The sequence below is a fragment of the Heptranchias perlo genome, chromosome 12 (genome assembly GCF_035084215.1).
Source record: "Heptranchias perlo isolate sHepPer1 chromosome 12, sHepPer1.hap1, whole genome shotgun sequence".
In the NCBI taxonomy this organism is placed as follows: Eukaryota; Metazoa; Chordata; class Chondrichthyes; order Hexanchiformes; family Hexanchidae; genus Heptranchias; species Heptranchias perlo.
Window position 1 is genome coordinate 49,491,102 of NC_090336.1, and position 17,270 is coordinate 49,508,371.

Consider the following 17,270-nt stretch of genomic DNA (forward strand, 5'->3'; position numbering starts at 1 on the left):
ACATACCCATAATGTTCTAGATAGTACTTTCAAAGCAAGCTTCAGGTTTGACTGTAATTTTCATGGAGATTGAAGATTGTCGTTACTTTTCCACTTGCTGTGTCGCTCTGTGGTAATATGTTTTCTCTGCACGGTAGGTCTAGCATCTCAGTACAATGTTAAAGAGGTATGTCATCGCTTAGGAGCAATTAGCTGAGGTTGAATCTTTACATCACTCTGGTTTCTCTTCAAATCGTATAAATCTTTCGCCTTTTACTAAAGATTTCCGTGGAGAGGAGTGTTTGGAGTTTTAAATAATTTTTTGATGCCCTGCTTTTGTGGGGCTGACTTATTACTAAAAGAAAGATTTATCTTTAGTTGTGAATATGGTATAGGTGTGTCTTGGTAGAATTGTATTTGTTGTGATGAGGTGGCCTTATGTGTATTAGTCAGGCAGCAAGTGCTTGGGTTTTGGATAAATTCTGGAAGTGCAATGTTTGAAATATTTACATTATTAGGATTAGGCAGTATGTGTTTCAAATAACTGGCACAGATGGACTGGGTGGCAGCCTCCTGTGCTGTAAAACTGACTTTAGTGGGGCTCATGTACTAGTGGTGGGGCAGAGGGAGTGGGGTGATGCACAGAGGTTGGAGTCACAGTTCAGGATGAGATGGAAGGCTGGAGGAGTTGTAAAAGGTGGTGAGGCTGAGGTGGATTTTGAAGATGACATTAAATTCTCATCCTCATCTTTGAATCACTCCATACATCGCCCCTCTCCCTATCACCATAACTTCCTCCAGCCATAAAACCCTCCGAGAAATCTGCTAGGCTCCAACTCTGGCCTTTCTGTGCCCCACCATTGCTGGCCATGCCTCAGCCATCTAGGCCGTAAACTCTGGAATTTCCTCCATAAAGCTCTCCACCTCCCTTCTCCTTTATGGCGTTCCTTAGAACCTATCACTTTGACAAAGCTTTTGGTCACTTGTCCTAATGTCTCCTTCTTTGACTTGGTGTTAATTTTTGTCTGTATACGCTCCTGTGAAGCCCATAGGGACGTTTTACTCTGTTAAAGGTGCTATAAAAATGTAAGTTGTTGTCCCAAGGCCCTTCACAGGAGTGTTATCAAACAAAATTTGACACCGAGTCACATGTAGGATGATATATTAGCAGGTTCCTCTAATGAGGCCATATGGGTGGAGCTTAAAAACAAAAAGGGGGCAAGCACTTTGATGGGAGTGTACTATAGGCCCCCAAACAGTCAGGGGGAGATCGAGGAACAGATATGTAGGCAAATCTCAGAAAATTGTGCAAATAATAGGGTAATAATAGTGGGGGATTTCAACTTCCCCAATATTAACTGGGATACTCAGAGTGTAAAAGGCTTAGAGGGTACAAAATTCTTAACGTGCATCCAGGAGAGCTTTTTGAGCCAGCATGTAGAAAGTCCTACAAGAGAGGGGGCGGTACTGGACCTAATTCTAGGGAATGTGGCCGGCCAAGTGGAAGAAGTGCTAGTAGGTGAGCACTTTGGTGACAGTGACCATAATTCAGTGAGATTTAAGGTGGTCATGGAAAAGGACAGGGAGGGGCCGGAAATAAAGGTTCTAAATTGGGGGAAGACCGATTTTAATAGGATAAGGCAGGATCTGGCCAAAATGGACTGGGATCAGCTGCTTGTAGGAAAATCCGCATCGGAGCAATGGGAGTTTTTCAGAGGGGAGATTGAGACCATACAATGGCAACATGTTCCCGTAAAGGTCAAGGGTGGTTCCAAGAACTCCAGAGAACCTTGGATGTCAGGGGATATACGAGAATGGATTAGGAAAAAAAGGAGGGCTTTTGGCAGATACAAAAGGCTAAAGACGGAGGAAGCCCTAGAGGAGTACAAAAAGTGCAGGGGGATACTTAAAAAAGAAATTCGGAGATCAAGGAGGGGCCATGAAATAACACTGGCGAGCAAAATAAAGGAAAATTCTAAGATGTTTCATAAGTATATTAAGGGTAAGAGGATAACTAGGGAAAAAATAGGGCCCATTAGGGACAAAAATGGCAATCTGTGTGTGGAGCCGGCAGATGTAGGAGGGGTTCTAAATGAATTTTTTGCATCTGTTTTCACTATGGAGAAGGACGATGTAGACATAGAAATACGGCAGGGGGACTGTGATATACTCGAACATATTAACATCGAGCGGGAGGAGGTATTGGCGGTTTTAGCAGGCCTAAAAATGGATAAATCCCCAGGCCCGGACGAAATGTATCCCAGGCTACTGTGTGAGGCAAAGGAGGAGATTGCGGGGGCTCTAACACATATATTCAGAACCTCTCTGGCCACAGGGGATGTGCCAGAGGACTGGAGAACCGCTAATGTAGTACCATTATTCAAGAAGGGGAGTAGGGAAAAACCGGGGAACTACAGGCCAGTGAGCCTAACATCAGTGGTAGGAAAATTATTGGAAAAAATTCTGAAGGACAAAATTAGTCTCCACTTGGAGAAGCAAGGATTAATCAGGGATAGTCAACATGGCTTTGTCAAGGGAAGATCATGTCTGACTAATTTGATTGAATTTTTTGAGGGGGTGACTAGGCGTGTGGATGAGGGTAACGCAGTGGATGTGGTATACATGGATTTCAGTAAGGCCTTCGATAATGTCCCCCACAGGAGACTGGTCAAGAAGGTACGAGCCCATGGAATCCAGGGTGCCTTGGCACTTTGGATACAAAACTGGCTTAGTGGCAGAAGGCAGAGGGTGATGGTCGAAGGTTGTTTTTGTGACTGGAAGCCTGTGGCCAGTGGGGTACCACAGGGATCGGTGCTGGGTCCCTTGCTGTTTGTGGTCTACATTAACGACTTGGATATGAATGTAAAAGGTATGATCAGTAAGTTCGCTGATGATACAAAAATTGGAAGGGTGGTAAATAGCGAGGAGGATAGCCTCAGTCTGCAGGACGATATAGGTGGGTTGGTCAGATGGGCGGAACAGTGGCAAATGGAATTTAACCCGGAAAAGTGCGAGGTGATGCACTTTGGAGGGACTAACAAGGCAAGGGAATACACAATGAATGGGAGGACCCTAGGCAAGACAAAGGGTCAGAGGGATCTTGGTGTGCAAGTTCACAGATCCCTGAAGGCGGCGGAACAGGTAGATAAGGTGGTAAAGAAGGCATATGGGATACTTGCCTTTATTAGCCGAGGCATAGAATATAAGAGCAAGGAGGTTATGATAGAGCTGTATAAAACACTGGTTAGGCCACAGCTGGAGTACTGTGTGCAGTTCTGGTCGCCACACTACAGGAAGGATGTGATCGCTTTGGAGAGGGTGCAGAGGAGATTCACCAGGATGTTACCAGGGCTGGAGCGCTTCAGCTATGAAGAGAGACTGGGAAGATTGGGTTTGTTTTCCTTGGAGCAGAGGAGTCTGAGGGGGGACATGATTGAGGTGTACAAAATTATGAGGGGCACAGATAGGATGGATACGAAGGAGCTTTTTCCCTTCGTTGAGGGTTCTATAACAAGGGAGCATAGATTCAAGGTAAAAGGCGGGAGGTTTAGAGGGGATTTGAGAAAGAACTTTTTCACCCAGAGGGTGGTTGGAGTCTGGAACTCACTGCCTGAAAGGGTTGTGGAGGCAGGAACCCTCACAACATTCAAGAAGCATTTGGATGAGCACTTGAAATGCCATAGCATACAAGGCTACGGACCAAATGCTGGAATATGGGATTAGATTAGACAGGGCTTGATGGCCGGCGCGGACACGATGGGCCGAAGGGCCTCTATCCGTGCTGTATAACTCTCTCTCTCTCTCTCTATAAGGGGCTGTTAGGACAAAGCTTGGTCAAAGAGGTAGGTTTTAAAGAGTGTATTAAAGGAGGAGAAAGAGGCATAAGAACATAAGAAATAGGAGCAGGAGTAGGCCAATCGGCCCCTCGAGCCTGCTCCGCCATTCAATAAGATCATGGCTGATCTGATCCTAACCTCAAATCTAAATTCATGTCCAATTTCCTGCCCGCTCCCCGTAACCCCTAATTCCCTTTACTTCTAGGAAACTGTCTATTTCTGTTTTAAATTTATTTAATGATGTAGCTTCCACAGCTTCCTGGGGCAGAAAATTCCACAGACCTACTACCCTCCGAGTGAAGAAGTTTCTCCTCATCTCAGTTTTGAAAGAGCAGCCCCTTATTCTAAGATTATGCCCCCTCGTTCTAGTTTCACCCATCCTTGGGAACATCCTTACCGCATCCACCCGATCAAGCCCCTTCACAATCTTATATGTTTCAATAAGATCGCCTCTCATTCTTCTGAACTCCAATGAGTAGAGTCCCAATCTACTCAACCTCTCCTCATATGTCCACCCCCTCATCCCCGGGATGAACCGAGTGAACCTTCTTTGTACTGCCTCGAGAGCAAGTATGTCTTTTCTTAAGTATGGAGACCAAAACTGTATGCAGTATTCCAGGTGCGGTCTCACCAATACCTTATATAACTGCAGCAATACCTCCCTGTTTTTATATTCTATCCCCCTAGCAATAAAAGCCAACATTCCGTTGGCCTTCTTGATCACCTGCTGCACCTGCAAACTAACGTTTTGATTTTCTTGCACTTGGACCCCCAGATCCCTTTGTACTGCAGTACTTTCCAGTTTCTCGCCATTAAGATAATAACTTGCTCTCTGATTTTTCCTGCCAAAGTGCATAACCTCACATTTTCCAATATTGTATTGCATCTGCCAAACCTCCGCCCACTCACCCAGCCTCTCTATATCCCTTTGTAGGTTTTTTATGTCCTCCTCACTCTCTACTTTCCCTCCCATCTTTGTATCATCTGCAAACTTTGATATGTTACACTCGGTCCCCTCCTCCAAATATAGATTGTAAAGAGTTGGGGACCCAGCACCGACCCCAGCGGAACACCACTGGCTACAGGTTGCCAGTCCGAGATTGTACCATTTATCCCAACTCTCTGCTTCCTGTTAGATAACCAATCCTCCACCCATGCCAGAATATTACCCCCAAAGAAGTACAAAGTACAAAGAAGGTTCACTCGGTTAATCCCGGGGATGAGTGGGTGGACATATGAGGAGAGGTTGAGTTGATTGGGACTCTACTCATTGGAGTTCAGAAGAATGAGAGGCGATCTTATTGAAACATATAAGATTGTGAAGGGGCTTGATCGGCTGGAGGCGGAGAGGCTTAGGGAGAGAATTGCAGAGCTTACCGCCTAGGCAGCTGAAGGCATGGTCACCAATGGTGGAGCGATTAAAATCGGGGATGTGCAAGCGGCTAGAGATGGAGGAGTGCAAAGGTCTTGGAAAGTAGTAGGATTGGAGGAGGTTACAGAGATAAGGAGGGACGAGGGCAAGGAAGGATTTGAAAACAAGAATGAGAATTTTAAAATCGAGGCGTTGCCGGACTGGGAGCCAGTTTAGGTCAGCGAGCACAGGGGTGATGGGTGAAGGGGACTTGGTGCGAGTTAGGATACAGGCAGCAGAGCTTTGAATGAGCTCAAGTTTACGGAGGGTGGAATATGGGAGGCCGGCCAGGAGAACATTGGAATAGTCAAGTCTAGAGATAACAAACACATGCATGAGGGTTTCAGCAGCAGATGCGGTCAGGTGGCAGAGGAGACGGGTGATGTTATGTAGGTGGAAGTAGGCGGTCTTGGCGATGGAGGGGATAGGGGGTTGGAAGCTCATCTAAGGGTCAAATAGGACATGAAGTTTGCGAACGGTCTGATTCAGCCTCAAACCGTGGCCATGGAGAGGGACAGAGTCGGTGGCTGAGGAACAGAGTTTGTGGGGGGAACTGAAGACAATGGCTTCGGTCTTGCTAATATTTAGGCTCGGTACTAGGTCCTTTGCTTTTTGTGGTATATGGTAACGATTTGGACTTAAACGTAGGGGGAATGATTAAGAAATTTGTGGATGACATCAAGATAGGCCATGTGGTTGATAGTGAGGAGGAAAGCTTTAGACTGCAGGAAGATATTAATGGATTGGTCAAACGGGCGGAAAAATGGCAAATGGAGTTCAATCTGGAGAAGTGTGAGGTAATGCATTTGGGGAGAGCAAACAAGGCAAGGAAATACACAATAAATGGGAGGATACTGAGAGGTGTGGAGGAAGTGAGGGACCTTGGAGAGCATGTCCACAGATCCCTGAAGGTAGCAGGACAGGTGGATAAGGTGTTCAGAAGGCATATGGAATACTTTCCTTTATTAGCCGAGGCATAGATTATAAAAGCAGGGATGTTATGCTGGAACTGTATAAAACACTAGTTAGGCCACAGCTCGAGTACTGCGCACAGTTCTGGTCACCACATTACAGAAAGGATGTAATTGCACTACAGAGGGTGCAGAGGAGATTTACAAGGATATTGCCAGGACTGGAGAATTTTAGCTATGATGACAGATTGGATAGGCTGAGGTAGTTTTCCTTGGAACAGAGGACGCTGAGGGTGATTTGATTGAGATATACAAAGTTATGAGAGGCCTCGATAGAGTGGATAAGAAGGACCTATTTCCCTTAGAGGAGGGGTCAATAACCAGGGGGCATCGATTTAAAGTGATTGGTAAAATGTTTAGAGCAGAAATGAGGAAAAAAATTTTAACCCAGAGGGGGGATGGAGTTTGGAACTCACTGCCTGGGAGGGTGGTAGAGGCAGAAACCTTCAACTCATTTAAAAAATACCTGGATGTGCACCTGAAGAGCCGTGACCTGCAGGGCAAAGGACCAAATGCGGGAAAGTGGGATTAGGCTGGGTGGCTCGTTTCTCAGCCGGTGCGGACACGATGGGCCGAATGGCCTCCTTCTATGCGTAAATTTTCGATGATTCTATGATTCTATTTAGTTAGAGGAAATTTTTGCTCATCTGGATGTTGGACAAGCAACGTGACAAATCAAAGGCAGTGGAGGGTCGAGCGAGGTGGTCGTGTGGTAGAGCTGGGTGTCGTCAACGTACATGTGGAACCAGACATGTTTTCGGATGATGTTGCTGAGCGGCAGCATGAAGATGAGAAATAGGAGGGGCCATGGATAGATCCTTGGGAGACTCCAGAGGTAACGGTCTGTGAGTGTGAGGAGAAACCATAGCAGGTGATTCTGTGGCTATGACTGGATAGATAGGAATGGAATCAGGCAAGGGCAGTCGAACCCAGCTGGATGACGGAGGAGAGGCGTTGGAGGAGGATGGTGTGGTCAACCATGTCAAAGGCTGCAGACAGTTAGAGAAACGATGAGGAGGGATAGTTTACCACAGTCACAGTCACATAGGATGTCATATGTGACTTTGATAAGGGCCATTTCAGTGCTGTTGCAGGGGCGGAAACCTCATGTAAACTTGGAAATTTCAAACAAGCACCAAGACCTAGCTTGGCTGGTGGTGAGAAGGGCCCTTCCCGTCAGATCCTTCATGCACTCCCGGACTCTCAGCATCACCGCGCGCTGTCCCCAAGGAGGCTGCGGTGGAGACGAGACCGTCATCCATCTCCTTCTGGAATGCGCCTTTGCAAAGTAGGTCTGGAGAGAGATGCAGTGGTATCTGTCCAGGTTCGTCCCGAGCAGCTCCGTAACACACGACTCTGTGCTCTACGGGCTGTTCCCGGGGACGTTACAACGAGACGGACACGACTGCTGTTGGAAGACCATTAACTCGGTGAAAGACGCCCTTTCGTCTGCCCGAAACCTGCTGGTCTTCCAGTGCAAGGATCTGTCCTCGACCGAGTGTTGCAGACTGGCACATTCCAAGGTCCAGGACTACGTGCTGAGGGACGCACTGAGGATGGGGACAGCCGCCGGCAAGGCTCTGTGGGGAAAGGCAACCGTTTAGAGCCTTCCCGCCATTGTATACTGAGGGCTGCAATCAGGGGTAAACCCCCCCGGGCAGAATGTAAAATTCAAATTGATGTAATGTACCTGTAAAGAATCTGTAACGTACCTGTAATCAATAATCTGTATTGATTACAGGTATGCAATGAGGCACCCAAGAGTGTCATGAACTGTAATTATGTACAATGTGTTCATTGAACTGTACTTGATGTAACCTGCAAATTGTATGATCTGTATTGTGTACGTTTGGAATGTGATATGACAACTGTGTTGTATGTATTGCTGCAAATTTTATGAATAAAGTATATTTTTTGAAAAAAATGCAACCGTTTAGAGCCTTCCCGCCATTGTATACCAAGGGGCTGCAATCAGGGAAAAACTCCCTCAGGCAGAATGTAATATTCAAATTGATGTAATGTACTGTAATGAATCTGTAATCAAGAATCTGTATTGAGTGTAATGCAATGAGGCACCTAGATTGTCATGAACTGAAATTATGCACAATGTGTTCATTGAACTGTACTTGATGTAACCTGCAAATTGTATAATCTGTACGTTTGGAATGTGATATGACAACTGTATTGTATGTATTGCTACAAATTTTATGAATAAAGTATATTTTTTGAAAAAAAACAGTGAAGAGGATAGGTGTAGACTGCAGGAGGACATAAACAGACTGGTGAAATGGGAAGATACATGGGATATGAAATTGAACGTAGAGAAGCGTGAAGTGATGCATTTTGGAAGGAAGAATGAGAAGAGGTAATATAAACTAAATGTACAATTTTAAAGTGGGTGCAGGAACAGAGAGATCTGTGGCTTCAAATACACAAATCTTTGAAGATGGCAGGACAAGTTGATAAAGTTGTTAAAGGATCCTGGGCTCTATAAATAGAGGCAAAGAAGTTATGCTAAACTTTTATAAATAACTGGTTCGGCCTCAGCTGGATTATTGTGTCCAATTGTGGGCACCACAGTTTCGGAGGGATGTCAAGGCCTTGGAGAGGGAACATAGGAGATTTACTAGAATAGTACCAGGGATGAGGGACTTCAGTTATGTTGAGAGAGCAGAGAAGGTTAAGAGGGGATTTGATAGAGGTGTTCAAAATTATGAAGGGTTTTGTGAGAGTCGTGGACCTGGGGAGGAGATCAGGGTGCTGGGGAACACATAGAGAGAATAAGCATATGACATAAACTTGTACCCAAGTAAGAATTGTACATAAATAAAAACAGAAAATGCTGGAAATATTCAACAAGTCAGGGTGTATCTGTGGAGAAAGAAAGGGAGTTAATGTTTCAGGACAATGACTCTTCGTCAGAACTGGAAGAAGTTGAAGATTAAACAGTTTTTAAACAAGTACAGAGCCAGGGAAAGTGGGGGAGGGGGGAGGAAGGGGAGGAAAGAACAAAAGGGAAGGTCTCTGATAGGGTGGAGGGCAGGAGTGATTAAATGACAAAGGGATGATGGTGCAAGACAAGGAGGGTGGTAATGGGACAAGTAAAGAAACAAAAGATGGGTCTAGAGGAACTGTACATGGCAACATCAGAACCATTACCAGCACCTGCTGTCCAAAAAAAATGGGAGCAGTGGTTATGGTCTGAAGTTATTGAAATCAGTGTTGAGTCCGGAAGGTTGTAAAGTGCCTAAACAAAATATGAGGTGCTGTTCCTCGAGCTTAGGTTGAGCTTCATTGGAACAGTGTAAGAGACCGAGGACAGAGAGGTCCGAGTGGGAGTGGGACAGGGAATTAAAATGGCAAGCGACCAGCAGATGAGGGTCACGCTTGCGGACTGAGCAGAGGTGTTCAGCAAAGTGATCACCCAATCTACGTTTGGTCTCCCCAGTGTAGAAGAGCCTGCAGCGTGAGCAGTGAATGCAATATACTAAATTGAAAGAAGTACAAGTAAATCGCTGTTTCACCTGGAAGGAGTGTTTGGGGCTCTGGACGGTGGGAAGGGAGGAGGTGAAAGGGCAGGTGTTGCATCTCCTGCTCTGGCATGGGAGGGTGCCGTGGGGAGGAGAGCAGGTGTTGGAAGAATGGACCAGGGTGACACGCAGGAATGCTGAAAGGAGAGGGGAGGGGAAGATGTGTTTGGTAGTGGGATCGCGCTGGAGATGACGGAAATGGCGGAGGATGATATGTTGAATGTGGAGGCTGGTGGGTGGAAGGTGAGTATAATGGGTCCCTATCATGGTTCTGGGAGGGAGGGGAAGGGGTGAGGGCCGAAGTGCGGGAAATAGGACAGACACGGTCGAGGGCCCTGTCAAGTACAGTGGAGGGGATTCCTCAGTTGAGGAAAAAGGAAGATGTATCGGAAGCACTGGTGTGGAAGGTGGCATCGTCAGAACGGATGTGACGGAGAAGGAGAAGCTTGGAAATGGGAATATAGTCCTTACAGGATGTGGGTTGGGACGAAGTGTAATTAAGGTAGCTGTGGGAGTCGGTGGGCTTATAATAGATATTGGTTGACAGTCTATCCCCAGAAATGGAGATAGAGAAGTCGAGGAAGGGAAGGGAAGAGTCGGAGATGGACCATGTGAAGGCGAGGGAAGGGTGGAAATTGGAAGCTTAGTTGTTGAAATTTTCCAGTTCGGGGCGAGAGCATGAAGCTGCTCTGATACAGTCATCGATATATCGGAAAAAGAGGTGAGGGAGGGGACCTGAGCTGGACTGGAACAAGGAATATTCCACATATCTCTCAAAGTTCAGAGCTCATTTACATACCATAATGTTCTGCAAAGTACTTTGCAAAAAGGCAAAATAAACTTCAGGTTTGACCGTGGTTTTCACGGAGATTGAAGATTGTTGTTACTTTCCCGCTTGCTGTGTTGATCTGTGGTAATGTGTTTTCTCTGGATCTTAGTTCTTGCGTCTCAGTACAATGTTAAAGAGGTATGTCATCGCTTAGGAGCAATGAGCTGAGGTTGCGTCTTTACATCACTCTGGTTTCTCTTCAGATCATATAAATCTTTTGCCTTTTACTAAAGATTTCCGTGGTGAGGAACATTTGGAGTTTTAAGTAATTTTTTTGATGCCTTGTTTTTGTAGGGCTGAGTTAATGCTAAAAGAAAGATTTATCTTAGTTGTGCATATGTAGTAGGTGTGCCCTGATTGTTATTGTGATTTAGGTGCATTGTCAGGCTGGCAAGTGCTTGGGTTTTGGATAAATTTTGGAAGTGCAATATGTTATATATTTATATTTTTGGGACTAAGTGGTGCGTGTTTCAAATAACTGGCACAGATGGGCCTGGTGGCGGCCTCCTGTGCTGTAAAACTGATTTCAGTAGGGCTCGTGCACCAGTGGTGGAGCAGAGGGAGGAGTCACTGTGCAGGATGAGATGTAAGGCTGGAGGAGTTATAAAAGTAGAGTGTGGTGATGCCGAGGTGGATTTTGAAGATGACATTAAATTCTCAAACTCGTGTTCCATGGTCTCGCCCCCTCCCTACACCATAACTTCCTCCAAATATACAATCCTCCGAGAATCCTGCATTGCTCCAACTCTGGCCTTTTGCGCTCTGGAATTCCCTCCTTAAACCTCTTCAACTCACTCCTCTTTTAAGGCACTCCTTTAAACTTACCTCTTTGACCAAGCTTTTGGTCATTTGTCCTAATGTCTCCTTCTTTGGCTCGGTGTCTATTATTGTCTGTTTACGCTCCTGCGAAAGGCACTATATAAATGGAAGTTGTTGTTGTGGTTGAATTTATTGTTTCTTAAGATATATTTTGTTTTAAAAGTGCCTGTATCTCTCTCATTGTGATTGAAGATCGGGGGGCCGTGGAAGAAGATTGGGGGGCCGGGAAGAAGGTCGATGGGGCCAGGGAAGAAGGTCGGGGAGCAGGGATGAAGATCAGGAGGTTGGGAAAAAGATCGTGCGCGGGGCCGGGAATAATCCTGGGGGCCGGGAAGTACATCGGGGGGGGGGGGGGCGTCAGAGAGAAGATCAGGGGGCCGGGGAGGAGATTGGGGCACTGGGACTTGGAGTCCTGAGGTTGCTAGAGGTCAGGTGAAGAATCTGAGGTAGGTGGGGGTCCACCATGTTGCAGGAGGGGTGGGGGTTGTCCAGTATCGGGGGGAGGTGTCTCGTTTGATCGTGGGGTTCCAGGTGTGCTTGTTGGGCCTGGATGAAGCATTCCTGCTCTTCCGGGCCCACAAGCAGTGCAATAAAGGCACTCACCTCATAGATTCAGCCCTTCTCGCCTGCTTTCACCTCATGTGATTCGGAAGCGATGGGAAACCCGAACAGGTAAGGTTAAATTTATTTTAATGTTGCAATACACAAAATATGAAGTACCTCAAGTATCTCAATGAGGTAAAACGCCCTTTTAAGTATCGGCCTGCTGCCTTTAAGTGGGGGCGGAACTTCCTGGTGTCTGCTGGCTACACCCATACAAGCCTGCCTGGATTAAACCCGGAAGTGGGTGAGTTGGAATCGGGATGAGGTCGTGCTCCAAAAAACTGTTATTTTAAACTCTCACCCGCCCCCAACTCACCCGTTCTTGGGGGCTGAAATTTACCCCTATATCTCTTTCCTCATAAAAATTTGCAGTTAAATGAGGTTAAAATTATATTACTATCCTAATTAGGGACATAGGAACAGGAGCAGGCCATTTAGCCCCTCGAGCCTGTTCGGCCATTCAATGAGTTCATGGCTGATCTGTGACCTAACTCCATATACCTGCCTTATCCCCATATCCATTAATACCTTTGGTTAACAAAAATCTATCAATCTCAGATTTAAAATTAACCATTGAGCTAACATCAACTGCCATTTGTGGAAGAGAATTCCAAACTTCTACCATCCTTTGCATGTAGAAGTGTTTCCAAACTTCACTCCTGCAAGTCCTAGCTCTAATTTTTAGGCTATGTCCCCTTCTCTTAGACTCCCCAACCAGTGAAATAGTTTCTCCCTATCTATCCTATCAGTTCCCCTTGATATCTTGAAAACTTTTCTCAAATCACCCCTTAATCTTCTAAATTCCAGGGAATACAACCCGAGTTTGTGTAATGTCTCCTCATAATTAAACCCTTGGAGTCCAGGTATCATTCTAGTAAATCTACACTGCACTCCCTCCAAGGCCAATATATCCTTCCTAAGGAGCGTGCCCAGAACTGAACACAGTACTCCAGGTGTGGTCTAACCAGGGCTTTCTATAGATTTAGCATAACTTCTACCCCCTTGTATTCTAGTCCTCTCGATAAAAAGGCCAGCGTTCCATCAGCCTTTTCAATTATTTTCTGTACCTGTCCAGTTAATTTTAATGATCTGTGTACATGGACCCCTAAGTCGCTTTTGACCTCAACTGTTTTGAGCTGTTCATCATTTAGAAAGTACTCTGGTCTATCTTTTTTAGGCCCAAAGTGGATGACCTCACACTTGCCTACATTGAAATCCATTTGCTATAGTTTTGCCCATTCGCTTAATCTATTAATATCTCTCTGTAATGTTATGTTTCCATCTACACTGCTTACAATGCCGCCTAACTTTGTGTCTTCAGGTAGTTCAGGGTCGCAGCACATTGCGTAGTCGATTTAACACTATGCATGTTTATGGATGCAAATTTTAAAGCCATTTTAAAAATACTAAAAGGACAAACATTAAGGTCCTAAATTACATCAGTCCAGGATCTACATTACACTCCATTTCTATCCATTGATCCTGATTCTGCATTTGTGTGGTGTTCACGAACTTCTGGACGATCCTAGGGCTGAGGAACGAGACCTGTCCTCCGTTGGAGGAGTGTCCGCGCTCGGGGGTTGACGACGGGGTCTTGTGAGGTGGTGTGTCTGTGAGATCCATGACCAGGTCCGGTTCCTTGGCCTTTGTCAGTGGTTCGCTCTCTGCGACTGTTGTGCTGCTCCCGGTTGCCCAGAGTTGGGGGACGTTGTTCTCCATGTGGCTGCTCCCGGTTGCCTGGAGTTGGGGGACTTTGTTCTCCATGTCGCTTCACCTGGTTGCCTGGAGTTGGGGGACGTTGCTCTCCATGTCGCTTCACCCGGTTGCCCAGAGTTGGGGGACTTTGCTCTCCATGTGGCTTCTCCCGGTTGTCCAGAGTTGGGCGACTTTGTTCTCCATGTCGCTTCACCCGGTTGCCTGGAGTTGGGGGACGTTGTTCTCCATGTCGCTGCTCCCGGTTGCCCAGAGTTGGGGGACGTTGCTCTCCATGTCGCTGCTCCCGGTTGCTCGGAGTTGGGGGACGTTGCTCTCCATGTCGCTTCACCCGGTTGCCCAGAGTTGGGGGACTTTGTTCTCCATGTCGCTTCACCTGGTTGCCTGGAGTTGGGGGACTTTGCTCTCCATGTCGCTTCACCTGGTTGCCTGGAGTTGGGGGACTTTGCTCTCCATGTCGCTTCACCCGGTTGCCCAGAGTTGGGGGATTTTGCTCTCCATGTCGCTTCTCCCGGTTGTCCAGAGTTGGGGGATTTTGTTCTCCATGTCGCTTCACCCGGTTGCCCAGAGTTGGGGGATTTTGTTCTCCATGTGGCTTCTCCCGGTTGCCCAGAGTTGGGGGATTTTGCTCTCCATGTCGCTTCACCCGGTTGCCCAGAGTTGGGGGATTTTGCTCTCCATGTCGCTTCACCCGGTTGCCTGGAGTTGGGGGATTTTGTTCTCCATGTCGCTTCACCCGGTTGCCCAGAGTTGGGGGATTTTGTTCTCCATGTCGCTTCACCCGGTTGCCCAGAGTTGGGGGATTTTGTTCTCCATGTCGCTTCACCCGGTTGCCCGGAGTTGGGGGACTTTGTTCTCCATGTCGCTGCTCCCGGTTGCCCGGAGTTGGGGGACTTTGTTCTCCATGTCGCTTCACCCGGTTGCCCGGAGTTGGGGGATTTTGTTCTCCATGTCGCTTCACCCGGTTGCCCGGAGTTGGGGGATTTTGTTCTCCATGTCGCTGCTCCCGGTTGCCTGGAGTTGGGGGACGTTGCTCTCCATGTCGCTTCTCCCGGTTGCCCGGAGTTGGGGGACGTTGTTCTCCATGTCACTTCTCCCGGTTGCCCGGAGTTGGGGGTCGTTGCTCTCCATGTCGCTTCTCCCGGTTGCCCGGAGTTGGGGGACGTTGCTCTCCATGTCGCTTCTCCCGGTTGCCCGGAGTTGGGGGACGTTGCTCTCCATGTCGCTTCTCCCGGTTGCCCGGAGTTGGGGGACGTTGCTCTCCATGTCGCTTCTCCCGGTTGCCCGGAGTTGGGGGACATTGTTCTCCATGTCGCTGCTCCCAGTTGCCCAGAGTTGGGGGACGTTGCTCTCCATGTCGCTGCTCCCGGTTGCCCAGAGTTGGGGGACGTTGTGCTCCATGTCGCTGCTCCCGGTTGCCCAGAGTTGGGGGACGTTGCTCTCCATGTCGCTGCTCCCGGTTGCCCGGAGTTGGGGGACTTCGCTCTCCATGTCGCTTCTCCCGGCGTCCTGGAGTTGGGGTGTGCTGGGCTCATCACTGCTCCTGATGCCCTGGAGCTCCCAAATTCCTGATGCTGGAGCCTGCTGTCTGTGTCACTGGTTACTGTTGTGTTTTGCCTATTCCTTTGAGGGTAGATGGCACTCGTCCGTTGATGGCTGCAAGCATCAGTTACTGCTGGTTCCACCTTTGGCCGTCAGTTCCTCTGATTTTTGGGACTTCTTTCTCTTTTGCTGTGTCGTCCAACCTCCTTCTGCCATTGGCTCACTTTCCATCAACTCCGTTGCTAAGGGAGAGTCTCGGGGCTGAATGTCGGGTTTTGGTTGGTTTCCTCGACGCTCACTTCCTGCTCTTTGTGCTGCTCCTTGTTGTTGGCTCTTTTACGGGGGTCCACGGCAGTGGGGAGGGATCTGGCCTCCTTTGGGCCAGCCACAACTGCTGCACTTTTCTCCTGCGCCACCTCGCCTCTCGCTGCCTGTGCGTAGCTGTGTCTACGGTTTGGGCAGGGCTTGTACAAATGACCAGCCTCTCCAAAGAGGTTGCAGCACTTGGCCTCCTGACAGTCCAGTGTCTGATGGACCTCCTTCCTGCAGTTCCTGCAGATCATCGCCTTGCAGGAGGCCGCCTGATGCCCAGGTTTGCCGCAGGATCGGCACACTCTGGGCTGCCCCTGTTACACCGCGTACTCATGATTCATCCCAATTGCGAAACTCGAAGAGAAATGAACGATATTTCCTTGTCATACACCCTCAGCCTTGCCTTGATGCTCCTCTTGCTGGTCGAGATCCCGAACATGTCCGCGATGTTGATGCTCCGATCCGTTCCGTCCACTTACCTCTTGAGAAACATCAGCACATCCATGACAGGCACATGGGGGTTGAACGTGTGGACCGTCAGCATCCGTTCCATCCTCTGCGGGAGCGTGAAGAGCGGCTCCACAGTGAGAAGTGACAATGGTGCTTCCTTCCCCTTCTCCTTGAAGGCCTGGAGTATCTTTAGGCATCCTGCGACATCCCTGAAGGTCACATCGAAGTATCTGCTCCTTGGGAAGTCCTGCGGGCAGAAGGTGTGCGCAGCCGTGAATCCACAGGCTTCGAGAAGTACTTTCTTCACGAAGATGTTTCGTTGCCACAGCGAGGTTCCTTCGCCCGTCCTTGTGGTCAGCCTGATGGTGTTGCGCACTCCGTGCCCAGGTGCTCAGGAAGCTCTGGCCACCATGTCCGCTGCAAAATAATAGTTTTTATACCACTGGAGAAAGGTGTTAGACCGGTCTCCGGCCAGCATTAGGATCCAGCTCTACATCAGCAAAGCTCCGACTGTCTCATCCCGTTGATGTCGGCCTTACCTAAATTTAGAACCTTAGTTGCTGTTACGGGTTTCTGCCTTTCAAACACGACATTGAACTCGACGTCTCTAACTCCATTTCTGGGGATAGGCTGTCAACCAATATCTATTATAAGCCCACCGACTCCCACAGCTACCTTGATTACAATTCCTCCCACCCCCACTTCCTGTAAGGACTCTATTCCCGTCTCCTAGTTTCTCCATTGTATCTATTCTGACGATACCACATTCCACACCAGCTTTCGATATGTCTTCCTTTTTCCTCAACCGACGATACCCCTCCATTGTAGGTGACAGGGCCCTTGACCGTGTCCGTCCCATTTCCTGCACTTCTGACCTCACTCCTTCCCCTCCCACCCAGATTCATGATAGGGACCCCTTGTCCTCACCTTTCACCCCACCAGCCTCCACATTCAATGTATCATCCTCCGCCATTTCCGCCATCTCCAGCGCGTTGCCACCACCAAACACATCTTCCCCTCCCCTTTCAGAATTCTGAAGGGATCGCTCCCTCCGTGACACCCTGGTCCACTCTTCCATCACCCCCAACACCTGCTCTCCTCCCAAGGCACCTTCACCTCCTCCCTTCCCACCGTCCAGTGCCCCAAACAATCCTTTCAGGTGAAACAGCGATTTACTTGTACTTTCAATTTAGTATACTGTATTCACTGCTCACGGTGCGGTCTCCTCTACATCGGGGAGACCAAACACAGATTGGGTGATTGCTTTGCTGAACA

General features: G+C 48.0%; 2 non-coding genes across 2 annotated transcripts; both read left to right on the forward strand.

The window, feature by feature from the left end:
• Positions 1–211: 211 nt before the first annotated feature.
• LOC137330628 (U5 spliceosomal RNA) lies at positions 212–325 on the forward strand. Its single transcript, XR_010965062.1, has one exon. It is a non-coding gene; the product is annotated as a U5 spliceosomal RNA (small nuclear RNA).
• A 10,414-nt stretch (positions 326–10,739) lies between these two features.
• LOC137330630 (U5 spliceosomal RNA) lies at positions 10,740–10,854 on the forward strand. The gene has a single exon (XR_010965064.1). It is a non-coding gene; the product is annotated as a U5 spliceosomal RNA (small nuclear RNA).
• Positions 10,855–17,270: the final 6,416 nt, after the last annotated feature.